General features: G+C 42.6%; 1 protein-coding gene and 1 long non-coding RNA gene across 6 annotated transcripts in view; one reads left to right on the top strand and one right to left on the bottom strand.

The window, feature by feature from the left end:
• The window catches only part of mwh (multiple wing hairs), a 171,339-nt gene that overhangs the window by 32,786 nt on the left and 125,802 nt on the right, over positions 1-12,751 (top strand). The window lies entirely within an intron of this gene.
• LOC111268707 (uncharacterized) lies at positions 1,971-6,268 on the bottom strand. Its single transcript, XR_002685359.2, has 2 exons — positions 5,249-6,268; positions 1,971-4,386 (listed from the first exon to the last, which is right to left on the bottom strand). It is a non-coding gene; the product is annotated as an uncharacterized LOC111268707 (long non-coding RNA).

Below are 12,751 nucleotides of genomic sequence, written 5' to 3'. Positions count from 1 at the left end.
GTATGTAAATAACTGTCCTTTCGTGTATGGTGCAAAAAAGCAGTCTGATTGACTAGCAGACATGCACACACCCAAATGGGCAAACGGATGGACGAATCAACGCAATTTGATTTTCAAGTTTTCGCAGTTCTCTTACTCTAAGCACAGTTAGCTCAGCGTGTATCTATGAAGAAACGGGGCTTACGGCAGGGGATGAGGGCTTCTTTGCCGGCATTGCCAATTGCCAATTATCCAGCTAGTGGGAACTATCAGTTAGAATAAAAATGAGCCAAGCGAACTTAAGCTCGAAGTATCAAACTTATGTGTAGTAATACACAGTGCATGTTTATGCAACTCGTTAAAAAGTTTCCATTATGACTAACAAGGATTCTCGTTAGAAAGAGCACCGTACTGAACGCTCCGTTGATGGTTATTAATTTCGACCCAGTTCAGGATCGAATAACAAAATAACAGCCCGCGTAGAATTATTTAACAAAAAGAAAAAGCTTGCCATTTTGTCCTGAAGAGGTTTGTTTTTTAATCAAACTGCCCCTACTTTAGTCCCTATATTCTTTTGAATAGATTCCTGCCGGAAGTTCTCGCAGGAATTCACCGAAAAGGGCCAAGAATTAAGAACAGGGCTTATTGTCAGGAAGGCGTGTGCTATATATGCGCTCAACGGGCAGCTAGAACTTGTATCTCTTTGCCTTCTTGTAAATGTTCTAAGGACAAGGTATGCGGTTTGACTTTCCCTCAACATGAAAAAGCTTTCTTTTAGGATCTAGAGGAGCTGCTATTGAGGTATAATAATAACAACGAACTATTAGATATGAAAACGCAATCTGGAATAATTACTGAAATAAATAAGACAAGTAATTGTTCCGTCAACGACGAGGACCATAATTATTCCAATAATAAATGGTCACACTGTATAGTGCCCCATAGGAGCTCTGAGTGGAATACTTTGTGGTTTTAGACGCCCCAGATAAAAGGCGATCAAGAGACCCAAATAGATTGAGATTGTATCGATAGCTCGGATAATTAACTACTGTATGATTTCTATCCGCTTTTACCAGAATTTTTTCTTTTATGGATCGTGGCAACCTTATGCCTAAAAAATTAGTAAAATTAGCTAAGTAATTGAACAGCGAACTCATTCAATATATTGGTAAAAAAAATGGGCTGGCTCCAATTGAAACATCTATCAGCGTGTCAAGTTATTATATGACTGCTTTATGCATCAATCAAGCAGTATAAAATTAGAAATCGCAAAGGCCATACGTAGCCTACATATCGGATCTGATCCTGCTAGATAATCATATTGATCATACAAAGAATCGATTACATCGGCATCCCTTCGGAACCTGCGAACTAAATGATACCCTATGCGCAAAGCGAAGTCGTCACAGATTACTTATACCGTGGTTTTAAGAACAGAAATTACGCTTTTCCCACATATCCGTGTTGAAAGAAGATTGTCCTATGAGTGCAGGTTGTCTAGTTTTGTCACCTGCCAACTAGTGTCCGTTCGCAAGCTATCTCAGCCAAGATATAATGGATCGATTTAAGCAAGCGTCATTTATATTGCTAGTTAATAAAGCGTCTTATATGGTGCTGTCGTTGATCATGTTGTCATACCACCTGGCCATTCACAGTTCGGTCCAGCTACCCTTCAGCTTTGTAACTAAATTATGAGACAACAGCACCGTCATCAATAACAGCTCAATCAAGACATGCTTATAACTAACCAGTTACTATTCATTACTTTATTGTTATTATATTTTCATTATACTATTATTACGTTATATTATTGACACGCCAGTAAGTTACAACTATTCAGTAAGATTCATGGCCACCGTTTGTTAATTACGGCACCATCGAAATATAACTTGCAACGCTTCTGTTCGTCCAACTAGGATCTCCCCTGATAACGCTCGATGCTCAAAAGTCTATCTATAATAGTAGAAAAAAAAAAATAGAAATAGATCGTGTTGTAAAGGATTTCTTAAAGCTATCTCTTTATATAATAATAATTGTACAATTATTAGTGATGGCTTTTCTTTTTCAGTGAAAAAGACGCCGCATTTTGCTCAGATTCCAACGTGGAATTTGTTTCATTCATACGAATATTTGCCACGATTTCTTCGCATATCCTAACCAATTTCCTTGCTAGGTTTGATCAGAGATAGGTCTGGTATCGGAGAATTTGTCTACTCTTTTTCTTAAAGTACCTTTACTATCAAATATATTATCACAGATTTAATTTGGCACAGGTGGTAGTTTGTAGGCACGAACCCTTGTGAATGTAGTATGTGCAATAAAACCTTCGTGCTCAAGTCCTCGCACAGGTGCTTCAACGACCGCATCAGACCACGTAAGGTCTGGCATTGTTGTAGAGAAGGAAGACTATGCCTAGTTTATCAGACCATCTCAGCTAGATAGCCTCAGTCGCTCGATGGTTCCGAGCCACATGCGTATCCTGTTTGATTACTTTATTTTTCTCAAGCATTTTAGAATATATAAAACCCTTTCGCTTCCACTAAACATAAATTATAGTCTTTTTGCGATGGAGATCTGGCTAAGGGGTATTTTCTCAGGCTACTATTTGCTTTATGTGCTTTAAGTAAACATAGAACGACGCGGTGAGGAAAGAGAGGATGCTGAAGTATACTGCAAAACCGTGTTTCCTTCTTTCGTCTTTATCCAGCTGATAGGGCATTCAGGCTTTTAATTATGAAGTAAATTCTGTAGACCTTAGATGGGGTAGGTGTTGAATTTGTTTTTTTAACCGGGAACATTGACCTTTAGAGGCTTCGCTCGAGATTAGATTTCACCCATTGCACCATGACACGTTTATGGTTTATGAGACGGAAAGACTTCTGAACAGAAAAAATGAACAAACATTGTAAAAAAAAAGGGGGCATTTTGCGTGCTAACCTAACGATTCGCTATTTGAGGATCGTGAACACTCAAAAAAAAGTGCAACTTCTTTCTGTCAACAATTTCGGCTGTTTCTTCTCCGCAAAACATTATGCACATGCGCGCATTCGACACGGAGGAGATACCCGTTTATATAGCGTTTTAACCCGTTAGCCGTACGCGCACGGTCGCGTTCGCTTGACCATTGGTAAATTCATTGTGCCATTGTTGGTTTGTTATTATTGTATTTCACGTACACATGTTGTTACGCGAACGCCTACCGGTCTTCGACGACACGTTTTTTTGGTCGATGAACTGATACAGGATTCGCATGACATTCTTGAATTTCGATCGTGAAGCCCATTATCATTACGTTCGCCATGAGTAACATAGCATCGGTCTGAGAGTCCTTACGTCGGCTTCAGGAGTTCTTTAGATTATCTACACAAACGCATTTTTGAGATTATTAAAAATCTCTAAAGTATTTTAGGTTAGACCTGCAGCGCAGAAGAGCGCAGACGAGTGGTACCAAAAACAAAGATAAGTTAAAAGCCAAAACTGTATCATCAACGCAGTTTTGTGTATAACTTGGAACCCGCTAAGCTAGCTATTATAAACAAACAATTTGCATAATTAAATGTCCCGTGAAGACAAACAATGATGAGTTGTTTTATACCTTTTCGAAAATATCTCGAATGGGCTAATCCATTACTAAGTAATTTATGAGTAATTCCGGACGTTGCCATAGTTTTTCAAATGGGAACACAGTATACGTTTAGATAAGATCGCCAAATATCATCTATTAGTATGCGATGCCCGTACACTTCACTGTATTTCTAACATTTGCACGACGTATTTACTGTTTCATCTTTTATTATATATAAAAGTGTCATCTTCTAATCAGGAATTGGATCGAGATACATACATAGTGTAGGGTCACTTTGTAATTAGCCCGATGACAATAACCTTATAATTAATCGACAGTACAATAAGATCTAACCGCAAAAGTTGTCGCGCGATACTTCTGGCTTCGGCAGTCCGTAATTCAGCCGACCGACCAACGGACAGATGTCTGCTCTCTTTGGTGCGGAAGCCATTTTCTGTCTCACAGCTTTTCTCTTATCATCGCTCGTTATTGAAATAGTACAAGCAACTAAACACGAGAAGCGAAACACCGGGTCGATGTTATTTTATCGCCAGTGCTAGCCATACGGATAATCACCATACAATCAAGCGATATTCCCTGTTGAAGCTAGTGTGACCCTGGTACATTGTTCGAAGAAGGGTTTTCGTTCATCCGACCGCTGAAGAATATGTCGGATCCTTTCTGCGTTTCGGTGGCTGCTGACGCTGTCGGTTGCTTGATGCTTACGTGAAGAGGCTCTTCGTGACAGACCGGAGACATCACGGCATAACGTAATCAGCTTATTGTCACAAAGGTGGCCAGTGATTGTGTCGTAACTCCGCGTGCTCACAGCTGCAAGCTGGCTGACCACGACAACGGAAAATATCAATCGTTAACCAAACAGCTATTAACCAGCGAACGTATCATAAATATATGCTGTCATTACGTTCAGTTATACCTATTAGTGACGTATTTTCATATGTTGCAGTGATAGTGATACTGTTGTCGTCGCCGATGATGGTCAACAATTGTCGTGGTTCGGGTTGTTTGTTGTTGCTTTCCTATTCTGCTTGTTATCAATTCAGTTTCTGTCTAGAGGTTCGAGCATTGCAGACACGTAATACGTAAGCTGGCAAGCATAAGTTAAGAAGCCATATTTTAAAAGCGATTTAGATTTTTTTCGATAGAGCGTTGACGTCAGCAAGAGCTGGCATCGACGACGGGGCTACGGGAAGCGGAGAAAAGCCATTGAAAATTCAATTTGTTCGATCATTTCGTCTCAAGATGGTATTCGATACCCATTTAGCTAACTTTTTCTCGTCCACTATACGCGTCTAAACATTCACTAGATGTTCGATGCCCTCGTTCAGCTGGGCTTAGTCGACTGAACTATAGCAATTTCGATATCTTGTAGCAAAAATCAAGTAAGTAAACTGAAGGAAAAGTAAGTATCTAATTTTGCAGCCCTAAACAAACGTACCGATATCAATTATACGACCATGTTAATCAATAGCAGTAAACATCCGATCATTACACTTGTCCACTTCCCATTTTTACTCAGTCCATAAACATTCTCATCAGGCACAAGTAACACGGTCAGCTACTTGCAATACTGACTCTGGCCCTACCCCTGTTCAGTGGCTATCTGTCCGTAGCTATCCGCTCAGTAGCAACATTGAAGCTGAGAAAAAAACGAGCATTTCGGTTAAACAACTCAAAAACTACCTTGTTACTGTCGCTGCTGCTGTGTGGGTTAGCACGGCGTTCGGACCGACCATCAGGCTATTGCGATGACCCGCGGGACGCATGAAAATGTCGAGGGTTTGCTGCGGCTCTACCATCAGAATATCTTCTTTGACTTACCGAACTGATCGCGCGGGCGGCGGGAGGTAGGTGAGACCTGGGTTCAAATAACGGCGAAACCTTCAGGGAAACGGATGTGCTAGAAGCACAGCCCTGCTCTCCTCCGGTCCCCCGTCTGTGTCTCTAGCCGGGGCGGTTCTGCTCGACACGAGTCAAGCCGGCCGGCCGACGCTAATAGTCGGGAGTCGCACAGCTTTTTCGCAGCTTCATCTCCACTGCCGCTGCGACTGAAGCTGTTGAAAAACGCTTGTCCGCGGTCAGAGTAAATAGGACGAAACGACGACTGTTGAGGTGGAAGTCGTCAAGATAAGATGGAAAGCAACCGGTGAAGAGGTAGTAGCATTAGCAGCAGCAGCAGCAGCCGTAACGATTGCAGCGACGGCAACATCTTCAACAACAGAAACTTAACGCTGTGTCCTGCAGGCTGGTCGAGTCACTGATTGGAACGTTGCTAGGTGTGCAATTGTGCGGCCGCTACCGTTGCGTCGTCACGATCGTCACGCAGGCCAGGAAACATGGGATGTTATGGAAGAAGACATTGATTGAGGTATTATAGAAAAAACTTCGTTCAGAAATAGACAGGGAGCCAGCAGCTGGACAAAATGTGGACCGAACGAATAAATGATGACAACAATGGTATTTTTTCATTTCAGTTTACACTGGAACGGGTGTTCACGTGTCTTGCCTGAACAGGACTGAGAAATTGGTTTTGTCATTTAACGAACACGAGTTAGAGATTGTCGCTAGTGAACTCCATAGGAGCCCGTTATCGTTCTGTGCCATATCGACATTATGTACTATGACAATTTCTGTATATATTGTGTGTTTTCGTTTACATTTGCCAGTAAGAAAAGCTTCAGGCTTATTCGTTGATGATGCAAAAGGAATAATATAGGATACATTTCAATAGAGGACGAGGAATGTAAGAAACGTTTGGGTTAACAGAATCATACAAAGCGAGTCATCACTGCGCAAACTTTATGAGTCACGAGGTACATGTTCGAGTTAACTTCGATAACTATATTGGTACAGTATCTATTTATAGAATTGGCTGTGACATATTTTGCTCTGGGCGAAAGGTCGGTAGCACACGATATGTTGTCGGGTAAAATAGATTCGTTCGTTAAAAATATTACATCTAGCAATAATAACACAATAGGATATAGTAATTCTTAAATCAATTTAATAACTTGTATAAGCAAAGAAAAAGAACACTCAATCAGGAGCGCAGTAATGCCGCGTATAGATAACCATCTTCTCTAGTACCTTCCTGTATTTCGACTGCCAAGTAGGCCAAGGTGAAGTCACAGCTCGAACCGAGTCACTACCGGTAGCCCGTTTCTAAACAATAGCACCTGATATATAGAGAAGGAGAACGAGAGCGAGAGAGAGGTGGGCCTGGTAATCAATCATTTTGTAATACAATATACGAATAAACAAGGACGGGGATCAAGACATTATTTATAAACAATGGCTGATGTTCTGTGCGCGTTAATGACACCGACTAAATGTCACACCGTTTTCATTAGGGTTTACTACTTCCTAATGGAAGAAGGCATGATCTGTCTTGCCGCGGATATAATGTGACCTAGAGTAAAATTTACCTCCAATATTTAGTGAATTTGCTGCAAGTGAAATATGTTTGTTTTGTGTTTAAGGTAATGCTAGCTGGTAGCACGAAACTCTGGTAAGAGTCATTTTGAAGCGGTCTCACCGTGTACTTGACATTAGACGCTATTGTATTGCTTCGAAAGGCAACAACAAGCACTAGGAAAGGTTGACCCATCGAAAACAACTTATCTGAAAAACGATCACAATGTCGGCTTCCATTTATAAACACGCATATATGTATGTATATATAACGCGTACTTAGGACCACAGGTATCATGACCGATAAAAATAGCTTGATTATATTAAAATAAATATGTAATAAATGGGCGTGTGCCCTCGCGGCAGAGAATAGTTGAAATATGCTTTTGCCGCGCCAGTGGAGCCTGTCAAAAGAATGGCATGGATAAAGGTTTGGCCGTGAGGGGTAACCGAATCATAGGCGCCCTTCTGAAGGACACGGTGCGAACAACGGCAATCGCCGTTATCGTAGTAGGAACAGCTGCAAGATCAACAGAGATATCCTAACTAGCGGTAAGCCGAGTAAGCACTATTTTTGTGTGTCGCAAACTAACGAGAAAAGCGAAAGTCACCGTTACGGCGAAAACTAGAAAGCGGACCCAGCGGGCGCTCCAATCATCAGAGTGAGAGAAAAAGCTGTTGTGATTTTTCATCTTAAAATTATGGGAATCAACAAGCACAAATTTCGTCGGTCGTTAGTTGCTGTTACTTCTGCTAATCGTACTGTCGTTGATGTCGGTGTTGCTAAGGTGACAATAACGGGTTGACTCTTCTGCAACCATGGACGCCGGGCCGAACGCTACGTGGGGTGAGGTCGATAGCGCTTTTTTCGAGGCGACGATGAACGCGCGCCGTTGTGCCCGCTGCTGCTGCTGCTGAAAGCGTCTGACGACAGACAGACAGACAGACGGACTGACGAACGAGCGGACGGACGTGAGCACTCCGCAGCGACAATGAGCAAAAATCGTACTTTTATGTGAGACCTGAACGGCGGTACCTCTGGCCGCGGTAGCAGAGCTCACACCAACGATACTCACGACGACGATAACACAGGAACGACGGAGTGGGCTCTGAGAAAGTACAAGGAACTTGCAGTTCCCGTATTATATTCCGGCTGGTCCCTACGGCGGTTTGCTACTCCGCAGCGTTCGGAGATGTAGCTATCATATTTGGTGATTATGGCTAAAAGGAGAACAGCACTAGCCGCTGCAGTGTTAGCGATAACAAGACGATGCTGTGCGGACGCTGGCCAGATTGTAGTTGCGATTCGTAGCGAACGGTAGAAGACAGCGGACCATTAATGTAACAAACTAGCTAGCATCTACACGGCACAGTTGACTCGGTGTTCTTTCGTTAAGAATTATATGAATCTCACTTAGCCCTGTAGTATGGGAAAAAAGCCAGGCTACATACGTTTCGACTCGCAACTCTAGCATTGTGTAAGTACGCGTTAATTAATTGATGATATCGGGGGTTACGAAGCCTGCTTTGGTCCACGTTTGAAGGGCGATTTAGACATGTGTTATTTCATACTGTTTGTTGTAACTTGAAAAGTTGTAACTTCTTAAGCAGCGACTTCGATCTATCCGCGCTTCGAACGATAACAGAGTCACCACAGTCGTTGCGATTTCGCATGAAGATGCAAGCCCCCCCCCCCCCGATCTCATTTTGCCTCACAGCGACTGTTGTTGTAGCAGCAATAATAACAATACTGTCCGACACGATTGGGAGTTAACTTGTATCAGCTTTCCGCATCCTTTAGCCCTTAAACAGTTAGGTACGATTTATTGGTCGTGCCATTGAACACGTCTAGCATCAATGACAATGATAACCAGCGTCCACAGTCAAAGACAATTATGGCCGCACGACACGGCGAGATACACTACATATGCGTAGCGTGCTTCTCGGAAAGTTGCCGCCCTTGCTTGGTACAAATTGACCTGGGCCAGCCAGGTACCTGAACAGAGGGGAGGGGCAAAGCGTAACTGGGTCTTATAATAAACGGTAATTATTGCACATATGGGATTATCATATGGTGCCCGATCGATGATTGCTTTGAGGCAAACCAATCATCTAATTAGGTCATTAAATGTCCGCTTATTCATTTTAAATGGATAATTCTGATAGTCCAGAATTAGTTCAGCGACTCAACTATGGAAACACTGATTTTTTTTTGGAACTGCCAAAATAATAAAAGCTTCGTTGATTATTACCGATCAGAATTTAGTGACAGATGCTGCTGATAAGGATATTATACAGATTAGAGCGCGAGCCGACGTGGCTATAGGCGACCGGAAAGAGGAGCGGTATTGACGGGCACTAATAGGATCTATGGTGGATAGCATAGCACCGCGTCGCGCCGCAGGGCAGACCCAGCAACAACGGCAGTAGCAGCAGCAGGGGGAAAACTAGTTGGATAATGGCTCCATTTGGAAAACCAATGTTCATTGTAACCTACTATGGCTGTGACGCTACACGCGTACTAAATCGTCGTTGCTATCAGCAGTCCACAATCAGTAACAAACTGGTTTACATTAAGTGGGGTTCTAATAATGTTGTTAACGTAAATTCGATTGTTCTAGACCGAAGACTTAACATGATGATAGTGTGCGACGTCTATACACGGTGTAGCTAATCGGAACCGCCATCGCTTGAAAGTCTATGCGGCGTCGCAGTGGTATCTGCAGCATATATACGCATCTATGCCGTAATACAACGAGAGGGAACCCCTTGTGACCCAAAAACAGCCGGACCTTTTTGGCTTGCACAAGCGAAATCTATCTATGGCCGGGTTCGAACCCAAGCCACAACGCGTAGCTTACCAGGCAGACATGTAGGATAGCTGACGACATGAATGAAATGCTCGTGGACGGTAACGATTTGAAATGGAGCCGATTGAGACGACAATACTGCAAACATATATGAACACGTGCTGGCACACTTGTAGCCATTCAAAATATTCCTGTGGGGAACCTATAGCTAAAATTGGAGAAATACAACACAATACATAGGAGAATCTGTCTGTTTGCAAATACTGCTTGTATAGGTACCGTTGCAGGGTGCGAGACTGATCGATAGAGACTAACGACATAGCCAAGTACAATATTCGAAATCCCTTTGAGTGAAGGAACAAGGTTCTTCACCGCCCACATATAAGAATTAAGTACAATGCAATTCAATCGACAGTTACGAGGCCTTCTTCTAAGCGACCGACGGTGTTGGTACGAGCGAGACAGATGGCGAGTGAAATGTATATGGTACCACAGAGTGATTTCCTGATGAACTGTTACACCATGCAGCAGCTATATATCACTGTAGACCACGAAAAAAAACTACCTGTTGTGTGCGTTTATTTTAGACAAAACGACGCATACACAAGTCCCATCATCTTCATTTGCTTAGAGCTCCCACTGCGACTATAACAGTGTTATTGCTAAGAAACAGACATGACCTAGCGCTACGTACAGACTAGTCTAATGGTTGTCGCTATAATATGTGTTCCATGAGCACCCGTCAGAGTCTAGATACACGACGACATGCTTGACTAACGGACGTTACAAAAAGCGCTGTCTTATCCACGGGCTGGGCCGCAAAAGGCACGTGTCCAACTATGTCGCACACTGGAGGCAGAGACATGCATAGGGGACTGCTGTCTACTGACTGGTTCAACTTCTCGCGTTTTAACTTGTTATTATTAACTAGATCATTGTCAACTTAGCACAGTAATCAGATGATTGGAACGCTTGTGAAAACAGACGAACTTTGACTCGCTGGTTTTCTCAAAGCGTTCAGACCCCGTCAGAAATAGTCATTTAATCCACACAGCAAGTATCAATGGAACTGTATGATATTAGCTAGCGTGAGTGTGTTTCAGAATCAGAGAGATAGATGCCCGGCAAGATGTTCAGTTCAGGGTCTTAATAGAAATATAGGTATGATGGCCCGAACAAGTGTCCGTACCAACAGTCATGTATTCAGTTGTGTAAACAGAAATTAATAATTTCTGTTTATCGCTATTACATTATTACCGGCATGGAGCTTGTATATTTCGCTTCGATTCAGGTGTCCAGTTTTTTTCATTTATTAAATAATAACATATTCGTCTTTATTAAAGCAAGAGCCTGTTCGCAAATGAGCCCACAGACAAATATTTCATCGTATTCTAACTACTGGCAAATTGACTGCAGAGGCAGATCCGATTGTGTCAAACCGGTCATTGCGCTGCATCGTTTCTCTTCAAATTAGAAAACTAAGCCTTCGTAAAAGTTTTGTGATCCGAAAACGATGCAGGTCACTAGGACTTCCTGCAAAAGTGAATCGCATTGTTTACTACGTTGCATGTAGGCACTCGATCATAGGCACACCTACATACAAAAACAGAGAAACGCACTCGCGTTTGAATTTATCGTCGTCTGTTTCGCAACAGGCTAACTGTCCGAATGGCCGCAAGCTCACGATTTTGGTATAGTTTTTTTTGTTTCCATCCGACGCTGCTTGTTAGGCCTCTACAACCACTGCGGCTACGGCATCGACTTGTGCTTTTAGGGATCTGCCGACATTACTGCTACCGTTGCTACTGGGTAGTTTTCAGTCACGCCTGATCTGATGATGCTGCTGCCGTAGCCTCCGCGGACGGCGGCTCCACGGGGGTCTCGCAGTTCTGGAGTTGCGTCGCCCCTAACATCGCCGACGTGCTTCTACCAGTGTCAACGTAAGCGAAATAAACGCCGGTGCTGAATTGAAAATCGCAACGGAAAAAGAGCGAACTATTTACGTCGAACGGAACCAAGAAGAATCAAGGAGCCAGAAACAGTCCGAACCAGACCTGAGCAGCAGAGGTAGCAAAAGAGTGATTGTTTCCCATTACTGAATAGGCATTGGCCACCTATTGCGATGATGCCTGATCGCAAATGAGTAATGGCGGCAGCTTTTGTTTATTGTGCAATGAACACTCCGTTTCCTGCTTTCTTTTGGCTTTCCCGTCCCATGAGATCTGAAATCGACAATAATAATAGTATTAATCATAGTAATTAACAGATCGAGTCATATGGAGGGCCGAAAAACACCTATTTGGCCCTTTGTCTGGCCACATCCAGTTGCTGCTACTAAAAATACTGCATAAAATTATAATATAATGATAATTAATGCTAAATACTGCTGATCTATATATATATATATATAAATTTATGCAAGTGATAACACAAAACATACACTGGTGTTGCAGTCTTCACATATCGGATAAAGTAATGATTAACAGTTATCTCGTGCAACTGCCATTAGAACGCGAAAAGGAACCGAAAATTAAACGACCTTTGAGCTGAACTGAACTGAATGACTCGGAGGGAAAGAGGTGGGATGGGGGGAGGGAGAGGAATCGGTGGGATTCTCATGAAAAAGCGCTTCAGTGCCAAATGACAGAAATTCGGCGAAAGACAGATATACCAGGAGATGACAACCATGATTTCTACTACGATGATGAGCAGGTTAACAGTTGATAATGACAACAGCGATATCGGTAATGAATGAAAAAATCCTAGAAATAATAGTAGTCGCACATGAGGGGAATCAATGAATAAATAAAAGGTGAAGGGCCTATGTGAAGCGATTCAGAGGTGAGGGTTTTGGCCAAAAAACGAGTAAGCGATCGAGTTAAGTTGAAGAAAAAGTGGAGGACGAGATGGTAAAGATCTTTACACTATAGTGATAGTACAAAATTGCTATGAACGCGATGATCAG

Source organism: Varroa jacobsoni, unplaced genomic scaffold (assembly GCF_002532875.2).
Source record: "Varroa jacobsoni isolate VJ856 unplaced genomic scaffold, vjacob_1.0 scaffold_1310, whole genome shotgun sequence".
In the NCBI taxonomy this organism is placed as follows: Eukaryota; Metazoa; Arthropoda; class Arachnida; order Mesostigmata; family Varroidae; genus Varroa; species Varroa jacobsoni.
The sequence above is the reverse complement of the archived record's forward strand: the minus strand, read 5'-3'. Positions and strand labels throughout refer to the sequence as shown.